The sequence below is a fragment of the Suncus etruscus genome, chromosome 3 (genome assembly GCF_024139225.1).
Source record: "Suncus etruscus isolate mSunEtr1 chromosome 3, mSunEtr1.pri.cur, whole genome shotgun sequence".
NCBI classification, from domain to species: Eukaryota; Metazoa; Chordata; class Mammalia; order Eulipotyphla; family Soricidae; genus Suncus; species Suncus etruscus.
The window spans coordinates 92326098-92343069 of NC_064850.1; positions in this window are offsets into that span (position 1 = coordinate 92326098).

Here is a 16972-nt window from a genome sequence, read left to right on the forward strand (position 1 = left end):
CTCTTACACTGGCAGTTTCAGGGGACCAATTGCGGGCAGGCTTGGAGCCAAGCTCCAGGACTAGTGTGCTTCAAGCTCGAACAGCATTGTCTGTGTGGATTCCAGCCCCTACTTTCTTTTTTTTTTTAATTATCTTTATTTAAACACTGTGATTACAAATATAATTGTACTTGTATGATTACAGTCATGTAAAGAACACCCGCCTTCACCAGTGCAGGATTCCCACCACCAATTTCCCAGATCTACCTACTCCCCACCCCACCCACACCTGTACTCGAGACAGGCTTTCTTTTTCCCTCATTCATTCACATTGTTATGATAGTTTTCAGTGTAGTTATTTCTCTAACTGCACTTATCATTCTATGTGGTGAGCATCATGTCATTAGCTGCACCTACATGGGAGGATGGGGGTAAATAAGGGTTGGGATTGAGGCAGTAAAATATTAGAAATGAGCTTTGTAGGGCAGTATCAAGGTCCCAATACAAGATGGATATTATGGATATATAGAATATATGCACACAATAATATCAATATGTAAAAAAAGAGAAAAAATTTCCACTGACTGTCCCAATATAAACCAGTACTAGAACAGCCTGCCCTCCTCCCAGAGTGCATTCCCATTAGTGTAGGGAGAGATAGGGGGAAAGCCTGTTGACACCTATAGAGTCCACCTAGACTGGAGCCCAGGGAAGGACTGAAGTCCAGGGGAGAAAAACCCTATACCTGGCAAGAGCTGGTCTCCAGAATCTAGGATGAAATCGGAAGCCAGATGTCTGCCCACCTTCCTCCCCATGCACCTCCCCCCTGGAGTATGGAGGGAGGGGAGAACCTGAGGACCACTAAGAGTCCACCTGAACCCACTTCTGGCCATCTCAGCTGGCACCCAGGGAAGGCCTGGAGTCAGGGGAAAAAGACAAGGAAGGCTGGGGGCCTGCCAAGCCTCCCAGCACTCCCCAGGCTAGGGAGAAAGGTTCTGGTATGGGGCCTCCCCAAACCCCATACCTGGCAAGAGCTGGTCTCCAGAATCAAAGAGGAAACCGGAAGCCAGATGTCTGCCCGCCCTCCTCCCCATGCACCTCCCCCCTGGAGTACGGAGGGAGGGGGGACCCTGAGGACCACTAAGAGTCCACCTGAACCCACTTCTGGCCATCTCAGCTGGCACCCAGGGAAGGCCTGGAGTCAGGGGGAAAAGACAAGGATGGCTGGGGGCCTGTCAAGCATCCTCAGGCTAGGAATAAGGGTCCCAGTAAGCTCAGTTTTTCTGATCTGTTTGTTCAGTTGGCAAAACTTCTTGATGCTTAATTTTGCTCCAGTCAAGTTTATCGATGCTTCTTTTTTTTTTTTTTTTTTTTTTTTTTTTGAGCTCCCTGAGCATTTTCCATAATTCTACTCTAAACTTCTTGAGAGGATACCTATTTGTTTTCTAATTTTTAGATTATTAGAGGAGCCATCTTGATTTCTGTAAATATGGGGGTGTACTGCAAAATTACTCCATTGGCAAGGCTGTAGATTGCTTCTTAAAATGTACAGAAATGGAATTCAGGGGTTACAAGATAAGTGCGGCCGCTACGAAGCATCGCGGCGGCGTTTCGGGTGTGGGTCCTGAAGAGGCTATAGTCCTTGGATGTAGGCAGGCTCAGCAGAGAAAAGCCAGCCCCTACTTTCATGTCCCCAGGCCCCTTCCCAGTTGAGAACTCCAGGCTCAGGGACCTGTTTCTGGCCATCCTGGAATCCTCTCCAGAGAAGCCCTGGAGCTACCCACGGATGCAGAGCTCCATCTTTCTTCAGATAAAGTCTGGGATTGGCAATTCTCTGCGTTTTGCAGGGACTGTGCCAGGGTTCAGAAAGACAGACACCCTGCCCTCTCCCCAGTGAGGCTGATTTTAGGGAGAGGGTGGCTGTCTGCAGTCTAGCCCTATGCTATGTCCTGGTCCTCATCTCTGCTTGAAAACCTCCAGAACTCCCCATTAAGAGTTACCTGCACCGGAAATGCTTAAGACAGGGGCAAGGCAGGTCTGTGAGTGAAAAGAGCAGGGCTCACCTATCTCTGACCTGCTTGATGCTGACCCTATGCTGGTTGAGCACCCTGCCCATCAGACACTACTTCTAGACCACTGCCACCCTCCTTATTTTCCTGGTGAGCTTGGAGTGACCTATGAGTTCCATCAGTGGTGTCTCAAAAAGTGACCTCCCAGGTAGCCTAGCTACCAGCCCCTGGGGCAGAGGTGTAGGGGTTCTGTGACGTCTGGGTAACCCCTATATTCCACCACCCTCACCCTGCATCTGCACCTCAGCCTAAAAGGACTACTTGGTCGTGGCTGGCCCCTCCAACTTCCAGCAGTATGTGACTCAGAACTAGCTCCCAGGGTCATAGCTTTGGCCTGGCCATCCTCAGTTTTCATCTTCATCCCTGCCCAGCAACCACAGGTGACACAGGCAGAGGCCTCAGACTTACATGTGTCATGGGTTCTTCCATGCAGCATAGAAATGAAAGATGAATTACATGGAAGGTGTCATGCTAAGTTAGTCAGAAGGAAAAAGATAAATACTGATGATTGCTAGAATTAGGCCACAGGTTATCTCATTCATTGTTGAATATCAAGAAACAAAGTGAGGGGGTAGATAGTCCCCAGTGGAAAGATACCCTGACATAGTGCCAACAGAACAGCTAGCTGATGCTGCAAAGTGGGACAGGGCAAGGGGAGAAATAAGGGATCTTGAAAATGAGGAGGAGGGTCATTGACAAGGTGGTGGGTAAGAACATTACAAATACTTATAATAATAATGAAATAATAATATGAAAATAATGTGTACATTACATTGGCTCATTAAAAAAGAATAAAGATGAAATTACAGACAGAAACACAATTACAGTAGAAAAACTTAATTCCCTGTATTCTAACAGAGATAAACTCATAGATCAACTAAATTACAAAATAGACAAATATGGGAGATTTTAATTAACTTGCTTGAGTTAATAGAAATACCTTCAACTGCAAACCAACTGATTAAAGATTAAAGACTGTTAATTTTTAAAGTATGATAGCATATTTGCAAAACATACTTGTATATTTGTACTAGGACACAAAGCAAATATTTGCATATTTGAATTTGCATATTTGTACTAGGACATAAAGCAGGTCTCAACAAATACTAAAAGATTAGTGTCATATTGTTCGTAAACTCTGGTAATGGTGCAATTAATGAGAAAATAATAGCAATGGGATAACTTAAACCAAACATGTTTGAATATTACTTCAAATAGTACTAATAATATGCAACTATTACTTTGAATAGTACTTCAAATAGCTATGGATCAGAAAATAAATTATAATCAAAATTAGAAAATGTGTAGTCACATTGTTCTCTTTGCTGATCCTGAATTCCCTAGAAAAGCTGCTCATCAGTATCTTTGTTGCTGTTGCCTTCTCTATATATTAAAGTTTATTGGTGGAGCAAAATGATAGTTGGGGGTGGAGAGGGGCCTTTGGCTGTTATTATTGAAGAGCATGAAATATTGAAATTCACATTGAAATTATTTATTAATAAGAGAAAAACTGTAATTTTAAAAGCTGTTACAATATTAACAAAATTTCTTGCAAAATATTATTTTTTAAATTCCTGCATTATTATTGGAGCTAGAAAGATGTTTTCCTTGTATGCAGCTGACCTGGGTTTGATCTCCAGCATCCCATATGGTTTCCTAGCAGAGCTAGGAGTAACTTTTGTGTATTGCTGGGATGGCCTGAAAGCAAACATTTTTTGTTTGTTTGTTTGTTTTTGGGGGTCACACCTATTGATGCTCAGGGGTTACTCCTGGCTATACGCTCAACAATCGCCCGTGGCTTGGGGGAGATCAAACCGAGGTCCGTCCTTGGCTAAAGCTTGCAAGGCAAATGCTTTACCTCTAGCATCACCGTTCTGCCTCCCCAAAGCAAACATTAAACATTTCTGCATTGTTTTTTTCTTTTTTCTTCTTCACAGAATTTTACAAAACATTTGTAAAAGAATCTTTTGTGTCAGAAATTTCCTTAGCATTATTTGTCACTTAATCACAGATAAAGTTTTTAGGTTGTTATAGGATTCGGCTTCCAGAAGTCAATGTTCAAATTATTTCAAGGAGCCAGTGGCCATAGTAATAGTAGAGACAGTAGGCTGTTTGCCCTACACATGGCCAACCTGGCTTCAGTCCCCACCACCCCATATGGTCCCTCGAGCTCACCAGGAAAAAAAAATTCTTTTTTTGTTTTTTTTTGGGCCACACCCGTTTGATGCTCAGGGGTTACTCCTGGCTAAGCGCTTAGAAATCGCTTGCAAGGCAGACACCTCTAGCGCCACCTTGCCGGCCCCAGGAAAAATTTTTTTAGTGCAGAGCCAGGAGTAACCCCTGAGCACCACCAGGTGTGCCCCTCCCTGCTCAAACAGACTAGGAATTAACTGGAAGTTTTTAATACTTTCAGTCAAAAAAGGGAATAGCCCCCATAAGCTGTTCCTTCACCCATACCTATTTACTTAAGGAGAATCAGATGAGTCAGGAAATAGGGAAGGGAATTGTCTCATGTTAGGGATCTCTAAATGCTTAAGAGCCCTGAATAAAAGGCTTGTTTTATGCTTCATGGTGGAAGCAGAGAGGGTAAGATGCAGAGGAAATGAAGAGTGTCTCAGCTGAACACCGTCTCCCCTAGAAGTAGCCTCCCAAATGGAGTTAATAGTGTATGAGTGCGGATATTGCAGGTTGAAGTAAGAAGCACAAGAAGTGAGTGGCACAAAGAATGAGTCCTTGGCTGCAACTCCCTCCAGTCTGCAAAACATTGGCTGTGCACCAGGTTCATTTCAGGAGTCGGACTTCTGCCCTGAAGGATGCCAGACAAAACCTTTGTAATTATCTATATTCAGACCTGGAAGATAACACAGATCTGGGCCTCTGGCCAGACACCTCACAGAGTTGTAACCTACATGTGGGCATTTACTGAAGGCCTGAATGGGGCTAAAATTTAGTTCAAGCTTTGCTACCAAGCTTTTGGCCTGACATGGAACTGTGTCAACCTGGAAAAAAAGAGAATTATTTTCCCATTGGCATGAGATACTATATGGGCTATTGATAATTTTGTACATATGAGCAAATTAAAAAATGCATCTTAAATTTATTAAGTTCATAAACAATTTGTAATTGTTAAAACTGTAGGAAATTCTTTTAACTTGATAAAATATACTTAATACAAACCTATAACAAATATAATCTGTAAAATAATCTTGGAAGCATATAAAAGCATTATAAATAAGACAAGAATACTTACTACAGTTGCATCTTTCAGTATTATAAAACAGGTTTAGTCTAGTGCCATGAGTTTTAAAAAATTGGTATGGGTTCTAAGAGAAGGAACAAATCTGTTATTCATCATGGATTACTTTATCTTTATAGAAAACAGAATAAATAGGCATGCCTGAGCTGTAGTACATTGGGTAGGATGTTTGCCTTGCTGACCCTGGTTCAATTCCTGACACCCCATATGGTCCCCCAAGCCCTACAGGAATGATCCCTGAGTGCAGAACCATGAATAAGTCCTGATCACTGCTCAATGCCACCCCAAAAGAAAAGAAAAGAGAAGTTCAATGAAGTGGAATGTAGTTACAAGGTTTTTGGATATAAGATGAAAGTACAACAGTCAATGATGTTAATAAAAACAATTATTTTATTTAAAACAAAAAATATAATGGTCAAAACAATTGAATGTGAAAGATCTTTGTCTTTCACTTTTCACTTTATGCATTTTAGTTTTAAGAACACACAAAGGGCCAGAGAGGTGGCGCTAGAAGTAAGGCATCTGCCTTGCAAGCACTAGCCTAGGACGGGCCTCGGTTTGATCTTCCCAAGCGTCTCATATGGTCCACCCCTCCAAGTAGGGGCAATTTCTGAACATATAGCCAGTGTCAAACAGGTGTGACCAAAAAAAAAAAACAAAAACAAAAACAAGAGCACATTAAGTTTTTTGTAAACACTTTGTAAGTACTAGACAGCTAGTATGATGAGTAATTGAGGCATTCTCAAAATAGGTGGAGGCAGATTTCTCTTTCTGCATGAACTCCAGTAGCCTGCAGTCGTACCTGGCACACTTCGACAGAAATGGCCCAGTGCCACAACTTAACCTTATAAAACTGCCAAGCCACCACATTTGCTTCAGATCTATAAATGCACTGCCACATGGCCACTCATTGCTGTGCAACACCTCAAAATTTTATAGTTGTGTCAGTCCAGTCATATCATAGAAAATCTTATGGGAAGGTTACATAAAAATTTATCAAGCTCCATGAGCTTAACAGTAACACAGAAGGCTCAGCCAGTACCAATCACACCCAGTAAAACCTTAGACTTTAATAACACCATGGAGAGATATAACAATTATTTTAAATTGATTCCTGTTGATCTAAGTTTTGATAATGCTATTTGCCTTTGTGCTGTAATAAACAATCTGAAGTATATTTTTCCTGCCTGCAAAGGGGTAGACTTGAGTGGTGGGTGGGAAATTGGGGACACACTAGTGAAGATGTCATACGGATATTGTGTAAGATGATATCCAGTTACCAACCCCAAACAAAGGTGTTCCCCCAACTTCCTCCTTCTTAAAACCTCTTCCTTTGATATGCAAAAACCCACTAGATAGTACTTTTGTCTCTCTCAGCCTGTCCCCTCCTGGTATTGGGAATTGTTTTGATTAAAGAAAGGGGAGTTCTGGCTTTTGGGATCAGGCAGAGAGCATGAGAAAAAGGCCATGGATGCCATGATTATTTTTTCCTGACTACTTGATGTATTCTTTGCTGCTACCTGCTTCTTCAGACTGGGCTGCATGGGGCTTAGAAACACAGTGTCTGGGGTTATCTCACAATTCATATATTTTTATTTTACAGTGATGGGATTGGTGTTTGAACAGTTAATGCTTGAAACAACATATTGATTTACTTGGTAAATCATTGGTGTTATAATAATTTTTGTATAATAATTACTGATGAGAAAGCCCCAGAGATTCAAGCCTGTCAGTGTACTGATCATGGCTGGTGATAGTGTACAAGTTTGCCATTGTGGTAAATCTTATGATACATGCTCTTATCACAAAGTAGTAACAATTTTAATAATAAAATATAGGGAGTTGTGAAATGGGAGAAATTAGAGACAATGACCTTTACTGACCTCTGAATGACCCATTCTTGGAGCCAGGCAAAGATGAATAGGTTGTAACTTCCAAAAGTATGACAAGAACAGAGCAAGGGTATATGTCAGATCATTTATTTTGCTTGAGCAGGAATGGGTTGACAGAAATAATTAGTAAATTTTGTCTGTATGGAACTGACATTGTTTATAGGTCAGCAATTGTAAAATAAAAATCTACAAGTTGTGAGATTACCCCAGGCACTGTATTTCTAAACCCCATGCAGTCGGGTCTGAAGAAGCAGAGTAGTGGTAAAGAAAGAATACACCAAGCCAGTCAGGAAAGTCAAAGAGTCAGAGGCTTCTAAGAGTGGATAGAGAGGAGAGTGAGACCAAAGTACCTATCCAGTGGACTTTTACATATCGAAGAAAGAGATTTTACATATCAAAGAGACTTTTACACATCAAAGGAAGATTTAAGGAAGTTGGGTGAACACATTTGTTTGGAATTGATAGCTGGGTGTCATCTTATAAGAAATCATTGAAAATATTAAGTAAAAATGTTTCCCCTAGAATCATGTACCCTATAGCTGACCTGTATATATATTTTTAATTTATACCTGTTCTTTGTTTTGTTAAACTACATTAATATTAATGAAGATTATTTTTATGTACAGAGTAGATACATTCCTATACATACATTAATGAGTTCTCTTTTGTTTGTATTTGTTTGGGGGCAACACCTAACTGCTCAGGAATTAATCTTGGCTTTCAGAGATCATGTCTGGAGGAGTTTGGGATCATATGAGATATCAAAAGTAAACCCAATCAGGGTCTATTATTTGCAAGGCAAGTACCCTACCAACTATACTATCTCTTTGGTCCTATTAAGTTCTTACGTGTTAAGCAAAATGCTAAATATATAGTATACATAATATATCTATACATAATCATAATCCTCACAATAATTTTATGGAGTAGGTACTGTTGTTTCCTTTTCAGTTTACATATTGAAAACATGTAAATCAAAGTTTTTAGTTAGAGTATTCCATTTAAAACAATATTCTGGGGCCAGGGCGATAGCACAGCAGTAGAGCATTTGCCTGGCATGTGGATGACCCAGAATGGACCTGGGCTCGATCCCCGGCATCCCATATGGTCCCCCAAGCCAGGAGCGATTTCTTTTTTCTTTTTAATCCTTATTTAAACACCATGATTACAAGCATAATTGTAGTTGTGTTTCAGTCATAAACAGAACACCACCCTTCATCAGTGCAGCATTTCTACCACCAATGCCCCCCACTCCTTTCAAACCCCTGTCTGTATTTGAGACAGGCATTCTACTTCTCTCACTCATTAAGATTGTCATGACAGTTGTTAGTGTGGTTATTTCCCTAACTGCACTCACCACTCTTTTTGGTGAGACTATTCTGTGTCTATCTTTCTCTCTCTGACATATTTCACTAAGCATAATAGATTTCATGTACATCCACATATAGGAAAATTTCATGACTTCATCTCTCCCGATAGCTGCATAATATTCCATTGTGTATATGTACCATAGTTTCTTTAGCCATTCATCTGTTGAAGGGCATCTTGGTTGTTTCCAGAGTCTGGCTATGGTAAATGGCACTGCAATGAATATCGGTATGAGGAAGGAATTTTTGAATTGCATTTTTGTGTTCCTAGGGTATATCCCTAGGAGTGGTATAGCTGGATCATATGGAAAGCTGAATTTCTAGTTTTTTGAGGAATATCCATGCTGTTTTCTATAAAGGCTAGACTAGATGGCATTTTCACCAGCAGTGAATGAGAGTTCCTTTCTCTACACATCCCCACCAGCACTAATTGTTCTTGTTCTTTGTGATGTGTGCCAGTCTCTGTGATATGAGATGGTACCGCATCATTGTTTTGATTTGCATCTCCCTGATAATTAGTGATGTGGAACACTTTTTCATGTGTCTTTTGGCCATTTGGATTTCTTCTCTGAGGAAGTGTCTGTTCATTTCTTCTTCCCATTTTTTTGATGGGGTTAGATTTAGTTTTTCTTGTTAAGTTCTGTCAGTACCTTGTATATTTTCTATATTAGCCCCTTATCTGATGGGTATTGGGAGAATAATTTCTCCCATTCTGTGGGCGGCTTTTGGATCCTAGGCACTATTTTCTTTGAGGTGCAGAAGCTTCTCAGCTTAATATATTCCCATCTGTTTATGTCTTCTTCCACTTGTTTGAAAGAGTGCTGATTCCTCCATGAAGATGCTGTTAGTCTCAATGTCATGGAGTGTTTTACCTATGTGTTGTTCTATATACCTTATGGTTTTAGGTCTGTTATCAAGGTCTTTAATCCATTTGAATTTGACCTTTGTTCATGAAGTTAGATGAGGGTCTGAGTTTGCTTTTTTGCAAGTGGGTAACCAGTTGTGCCAACACCACTTGTTGAAGAGAATTTCCTTGCTCCATTTTTAATTTCTTGCCTCTTTATCAAAAATTAGGTGATTGTATGTCTGGGAAATATTCTCTGAACACTCAAGTCTATTCCACTGATCTGGAGAGCTGTCTTTATTCAATACCATGCTGTTTTGATAGCTATTGCTTTATAATACAGTTTAAAATTGGGAAAAGTAATGCCTCCCATATTCCTTTCCCCAAAGATTGCTTTAGCTATTTGTGGGTGTTTATTGTTCCAAATGAATTTTAGGAGTTTTGATCCACTTCTTTGAAAAATGTCATTGGTATCTTTAGAGGGATTGCATTAAATCTGCACAATGCCTTGGGGAGTATTGCCATTTTAATGATATTAATTCTGCCAACCCATGAGCAGGGTATGTGTCTCCATTTCCTTTCTTATTTCTTAAAGCAGGCTTTTGTAGTTTTCTTTGTATAGGTCCCTCACCTCTTTAGTTAAGTTGACTCCAAGATATTTGAGTTTGTGTGACACTAATGTGAATGGGATTGTTTTTTTTATGTCCATTTCTTCTCTATTATTATTGGTGTATAAGAAGGCCATTAATTTTTGAGTGTTAATTTTGTATGCTGCCACTTTGCTATATGAATCTATTGTTTCTAGAAGCTTTTTGATGACCTATATTTTTTATTAAGATATTTGTGAACTGGGACTGGCGAGATAGCATAAAGGTTAGGTGTTTGCGTTCCATGCAGAAGGACGGTGGTTCAAATCCCGGCATCCCATATGTTCCCCCATGTCTGCCAGGGGCGATTTCTGAGCATAGAGCCAGGAGTGGCCCCTGAGTGCTGCTGGTGTGACCCAAAAACAAAACAAAACAAAACAAAAAAAAGATCTTTGTGAACTACGTTTGGGACTCAGCCTTTTTTGGTGATAGTCAGGTCAAGTCCAATGCTTAAATAAATTGGGAGGCCCTACCTTCTATTTCTCCAAATGTCTGTCTGTTCTTTGGTGAAATTTCTGTAATAGTTGGAGGGAGAGTACAGGGGTTGAGGCTTTTTTTACACACTGCATACCCTAATTCAATCCCTAGTCCTTGGACCCCAAGCAACACCAGGAGTAATACAGAACAAAAAGCCAGGTGCAAATACAACTAGGTATAAGCCCAAAATCAAAACATTAAAATTAAATTTGAGGGGCCGGAGAGATGGCATGGAGGTAAGGCATTTATCTTTCATGCAGAAGGTTGGTGGTTCGAATCCCGGCATCCCATATGGTCCCCCGAGCCTGCCAGGAGTGATTTCTGAGTGTAGAGCCAGGAATAACCCCTGAGCGCTGCCAGCTGTGACCGAAAAACCAAAAAATAAAAAAATAAAAATAAAATAAATTAAAAAATTAAATTAAATTAAATTTGAGACAGGAGAAAACTTAGGGGTGTTATGGATAAGTTTATGATATAAATTGTGGTGATAGCATGCAGGTAGGCATTTGCCTTGCATGCTGCTGAATCAGGTTTGCTCCCCACTATCCTATATCCTATATCATCCCCAAGCACCACCAGGATTGACCCCTGAGCTCAGAGCCAGGAGTAATCCCTGAGCACCACTGGGTGTGACCCAAAAACCAAAATAGTAGTAGTAGTAATAATATTAATAATAATAATAATAATAATAAGAAGAAGAAGAAGAAGAAGAAGAAGAAGAAGGAAGAAGAAGAAGGAAGAAGAAGAAGGAAGAAGAAGAAGGAAGAAGAAGAAGAGAAGAAGAAGAAGAAGAAGAAGAAGAAGAAGAAGAAGAAGGAAGAAGAAGAAGGAAGAAAAAGAAGGAAGAAGAAGAAGGAAGAAGAAGGAAGAAGAAGAAGAAGGAAGAAGGAAGAAGAAGGAAGAAGGAAGAAGAAGAAGAAGGAAGAAGAAGGAAGAAGAAGGAAGAAGGAAGAAGAAAAAGAAAAGAAGAAGAAGAAGAAGAAGAAGAAGAAGGAAGAAGAAGAAGGAAGAAGAAGGAAGAAGAAGAAGAAGGAAGAAAAAGAAGGAAGAAGAAGAAGGAAGAAGAAGGAAGAAGAAGAAGGAAGAAGGAAGAAGAAGGAAGAAGGAAGAAGAAGAAGAAGGAAGAAGAAGGAAGAAGAAGAAGGAAGAAGGAAGAAGAAAAAGAAAAGAAGAAGAAGAAGAAGAAGAAGAAGAAGAAGAAGAAGAAGAAGAAGAAGAAGAAGAAGAAGAAGAAGAAGAAGAAGAGAAAAGGTGAAAATGCAAGTATAAAACAGAGTTACAGTTCATGTAGGTAACAAATTTCTACACATGTACTGGAAATAGATTAGTCCAATGGTGAAAGAATGGGTACAGTAATGCACAGGAATTGTGAATTCATGAGAGATTGAGCTGTTTTCAGGGTGGGAGATGAGGCAGCTGAAGGGCTTTGTTGGGCCTTGGTAAAGGATCATTCACAAGGAGTGGCATTTTCTAGAAGCTAATTTGAGGCCACAGCAGCACGGGCTCATTTCTTCTGAGAGCTTTTTCCTTATTTGCAGTCTTCTTCCTGTCTTCACCTTGTCTATCCAAATGTCTTCCTCTTGGAAGGAACCTTCTCCACCACTTCATTTTAATTTAGTCACCTTAAGGCCTTATCTCCAAATACGGTCACATTCTAAGGTACTAGGATTAAACCCAAATTTATAAATTTGGGAGAGAACCATGGTTCACCACAGAGGTTTTGATTGTGTATAATAAGTTAGAAAGATGAATTCATTCAAAAACCTACTTTCAAATATATATTTGAGACAGAAGACACATGTTCTTAAAGGCTTAGGGTAAACTAAGAAATGACAAGGAGGAATCAAAAGGATCTATATATTGTAGCCTGAAAAAGTGTGGGGATGGTGATGGTTAGTGAGTAAAGAGAAGCCAGAATGCTGTAGTATCTGGAAACTGAAAGAGAAGGACTACTATCAAGTTCTGTCAATCTTAGCTTTTCACACCTCTCCAACCCATCCTTATCCTCACCAGAGAGGCTTTTCCATCCACCTGCAGGCATGATGGGATGAATTGTCTGCAAAAAATGTGAGCATATTAATAAAATACAGACTTCTTTCTACAATCATTTTATGCTAATAATTGTAAGCATTATGATGATAAAGTACTTCTGAAAAATATTGGTCTAAATTCTAAATAATTTCATGATTAGGTAAGCTTCAAATGTCTGCTTTATTACTCTTTCTTTAACAATCTGGGTGCTTGAAAATTTATTCAAGGAACTCACTGAGAGATTGTGCACTGACATATGAATTTTATGTGGCAAAATATGAACATACAGTCTTGGGCTGGAGAGAGAATGTGACAGGTAATGTGCTTGCCTTGCATGCAGCCTGAGTCCCACCATGAGTGCTTCCTGAACACAGAGCCAGGTATGGCCAATAAAACAAATAAGAAAATATCAAAGAAAGAAAGACTGAGATATACTAATTTTATTGTTCTATTTGGCAACTTGTGTCAAAACTTAAAACCCTCAAAGAGTAAAAACTGACATATTATTTTCCTGGTAAGTTACATCTCTTACGATTAATGTGGAAAATATTTGATAAGGGCCCGGAGAGATAGCACAGCAGCATTTGCCTTGCAAGCAGCCGATCCAGGACCAAAGGGTGGTTGGTTCGAATCCCGGAGTCCCATATGGTCCCCCATGCCTGCCAGGAGATATTTCTGAGCAGACAGCCAGGAGTAACCCCTGAGCAACGCTGGGTGTGGCCCAAAAACCAAACCCCCCACCCAAAAAAAAGAATCTTTAAAATAAATAAAGAAAGAAAGAAAGAAAAAGAAAAAGAAAATATTTGATAGAATCTAAATATAATTACATTGAATATATTTTTATTTTGTTTTAGAGAAGCAGCTGACAGTGCTCAGGAGCTACTCTAAGCTCAGTGCTCTTGGACCATGTGGTGCTGAGTCTGAATCTTTGGCTCTCTCATATAAAGCATGCATTCTAACTGCTGAAGCATCTTCCCAGTCTTTAAAATATATTCTTTTAATTTTATTTTTCAAGAGTTGGATTGGAGTACTAGCTCTAAGGGCTGAGCACAGGTTTTGAACCTATAAAGCCTGAATTGGATCTCTAAGTCTCCTGAGCAACAAATAAAGTGTTAGACCGCTAGAGAGATAGTACTGTGGGTAGGGTGCTTACCTTGCACACGGCTCGCCTGGGTTCAATTCTGACAGCACAGAGGATCCTTTGAGCACTTCCAGATGTAATTCCTAAATGCAAAGCCAGTAATAACCCCTGAGCATTGCCACATGGGTGACCCAAAAACCAAAATAAATAAGTAAAGAATAAAAAAAAGTTATTATTTAACTGTTGAACAAATCAAGTGAGTAATAACTATTATGTATCAGACATAATATTGTTTTGCATTGAGGGAAAATATTAAAAAAGCTACTCTCCAGGGTCAACACCAAAATACCTATATTCATCTTCAAATATAGATATATAGAGATAAATCTTACTACCTCCTATAGCAGTTTCTATTGTTTCAGTCTGAGAACCTGAGTGAGGAAATGAAGTATATATATATACTTCATATACTATATATATATTTCCTTCTTTATATTGATGGAATATCAGATAAACTGTATCAAACTTACATTAAGTGACCTAATGATCCATCAATATTTTCAAACGGTGGCTAATTTGTAATATTTTTGTACTATTTTTTTTAATGTTTTCTCTTTTCAAAGTCAGAATGGTCTAAAGGAGTAAATGAGAGTGTTGGGCTCCAGGCCACCTAGTTCAGCTTGAACCAGAACCGGTCATATTTACATGTGATGAGTTTAATATGCGTATCCCCAAAATTCCCCATTTATCTCTTGTTGGTAGAGGCCTTTGGATTGGTATTCATGTTGCCTTCTAATTAGAAGTCTCTCAATTGGTTTCTTTGGTTTACATGTTAAAAAGATGTTTTCCCATTGCCTCCTCATCTGGCTTTTCCCACTCCACTTTGTTTTTCCAATAAAGGCTGTTTTGGAGGCCTGGAGAGGAAGCTGCCATCTTGGCTCGCCATTGTTCCATGTGGTAGAATGACTGGCTTGTGGGTGAACAGCTTGAGGTGTGAATTTCTGGCCTGCTATTCCTTCCCAACTGTGTGTGGATTATTTCCTGCATTGGAATTGCTGCTGGACCTGTATCTCTTGTCCTACTCGGATTTGGGGGATTAGAATCTCTCTCTATCTCTGGGGATTGTGGAACACACAACTCACCATTTCATAACCTCTGAATGCAATTGTATTTGGAGACAGGTCCTTAAAATTAAATTAAAATAAGGCATTTGAGAGGTGCAGAGACACACAAAAGCACAACACACTAGAGAGGAAAGAGAGGACAGCCATTTGCCACCTGAGGGAGACTTCAGAGGAAACCACCTGATCCAGGATTCCCAGCCCCCAGAAATGTGAGGAAAGACCTTTCAGTCTTTTGCTTTCTTATGCCAGGAAGACTGTAACACAGCAGAGTGGCTGTTACTTGAACAGTTTTCTCAACTTAAAAATGGCTGGGAAGTTACTGGAGGAGCAGATAGAACACTGTTGAATTCAGCACTGCTGGTGAGTTGCAGATAATTACAGCCTATTTACTCAATGCTAAAAGGATGTTTAATGAGATCAAAAAAACAATGGATCAGACAGCCTATAAAGCACCAGAGGATATGAGAGCAGAAATGAGAAAACTACAAGCAGAACAAGCAGAAATGACAGAACTGAAGACTGGTAGGTGACATGAAAAACTCACTGGAAGGCTTCAGCAGCAGAGTAACTTTAGCTGAGTTCAGAATCAGTGAGTTCCAAGATGAGTTGCAAAAAATCTCTAGATAATAGCAGATGACAGAAAATAAGCCTCAAAACAAATGAACAGCAAAGAACTCTGGGGTGAATTAAAGAGAAAAAACATAATTATCAGGGTTCCCAGAAACTCAGGAAAAAAGTTGATGTAGAAGCATTAGTCAGAGTTTGATTCCAGAGTTGAAGAGTACATGTACCCAGATTCACAAGGCCCATAGGGCACCAGTTAAAAAAGACCCAAATAAAAACACTCCAAGGCACATCTTAATCAGAATGATGAAAGCCAGATAGACAAAGAATACTCTACTGAAAGCAGCAAAATTAATGAGAAAATTACATATATAGAAACATCTTTAAAATTTACAGCAGATTTATCAAATGAGATCCCTACAGGCAATGAATATAATGGTGAGATCTAGTAAAAACAAAACAAAACAAAACACTCAATGAACTTGTCACCAACATACTTTATCTAGTCAGACTCTTATTCACCACTTCACAGACAAATAACTCAGGAACTTCATAGACTTGAAACCATCTTTATAAGACTGAAGAGGCTATTTCAGAAATGTGTAAACTTCTCTTAAAATTTACAAATTTAGTCAAATGCTTTTATGTACACCTCTTTAAAAATTTTATCTTGAGCTCTTTTCTGCTGAGCCAGCCTACAAACACCAAGGACTGTAATCTCTCCAGGACCCACACCCAGTAAGATGGGGCCAATTCCTGGCGTGTGATGGGGAACCCAGAGACTTATAAAGAACAGCGGCCATGCTCTCTGCCTCTTTTCTGTTGAGCCAGCCTACAGACACCAAGGACTGTAATCTCTCCAGGACCCACACCCGTATTTAAGTAATTAAGTAACCCCTGAATTCCATTTCTGCACATTGTAAGAAGCAATCTACAGCCTTACCAATGGAGTAATTTTGCAGTACACCCCCATATTTACAGAAATCAATGGCTCCTCTAATAATCTAAAAATTAGGAAACAGCTAGCTCTTGCCAGGTATAGGTTTTGAGGAGGCCCCATACTGGGGCCCTTATCCCTAGCCTGAGGAGTGCTGAGAGGCTTGGCAGGCCCCTAGCTGTCCTTGTCTTTTCCCCCTGACTCCAGGACTTCCCTGGGTGCCAGCTCAGATGGCCAGAAGTGGGTTCAGGTGGACTCTTAGTGGTCCTCAGGCATCCCCCCTCCCTTCGTACTCCAGGGGGGAGGTGCATGGGGAGGAGGGCGGGCAGACATCTGGCTTCCCATTTCCTCTTTGATTCTGGAGACCAGCTCTTGCCAGGTAAGGGGTTTGGGGGGGCCCCATACCAGAGCTTTTCTCCCTAGCCTGGGGAGTGCTGGGAGGCTTGGCAGGCCCCCAGCCATCCTTGTCTTTTTCCCCTGACTCCAGGCCTTCCCTGGGTGCCAGCCCAGATGGCCAGAAGTGGGTTCAGGTGGACTCTTAGTGGTCCTCAGGTTCCCCCCTCCCTCCGTACTCCAGGGGGGAGGTGCATGGGGAGGAGGGCGGGCAGACATCTGGCTTCCGGTTTCCTTCTTGATTCTGGAGACCAGCTCTTGCCAGGTATAGGGTTTTTTCTCCCCTGGACTTCAGTCCTTCCCTGGGCTCC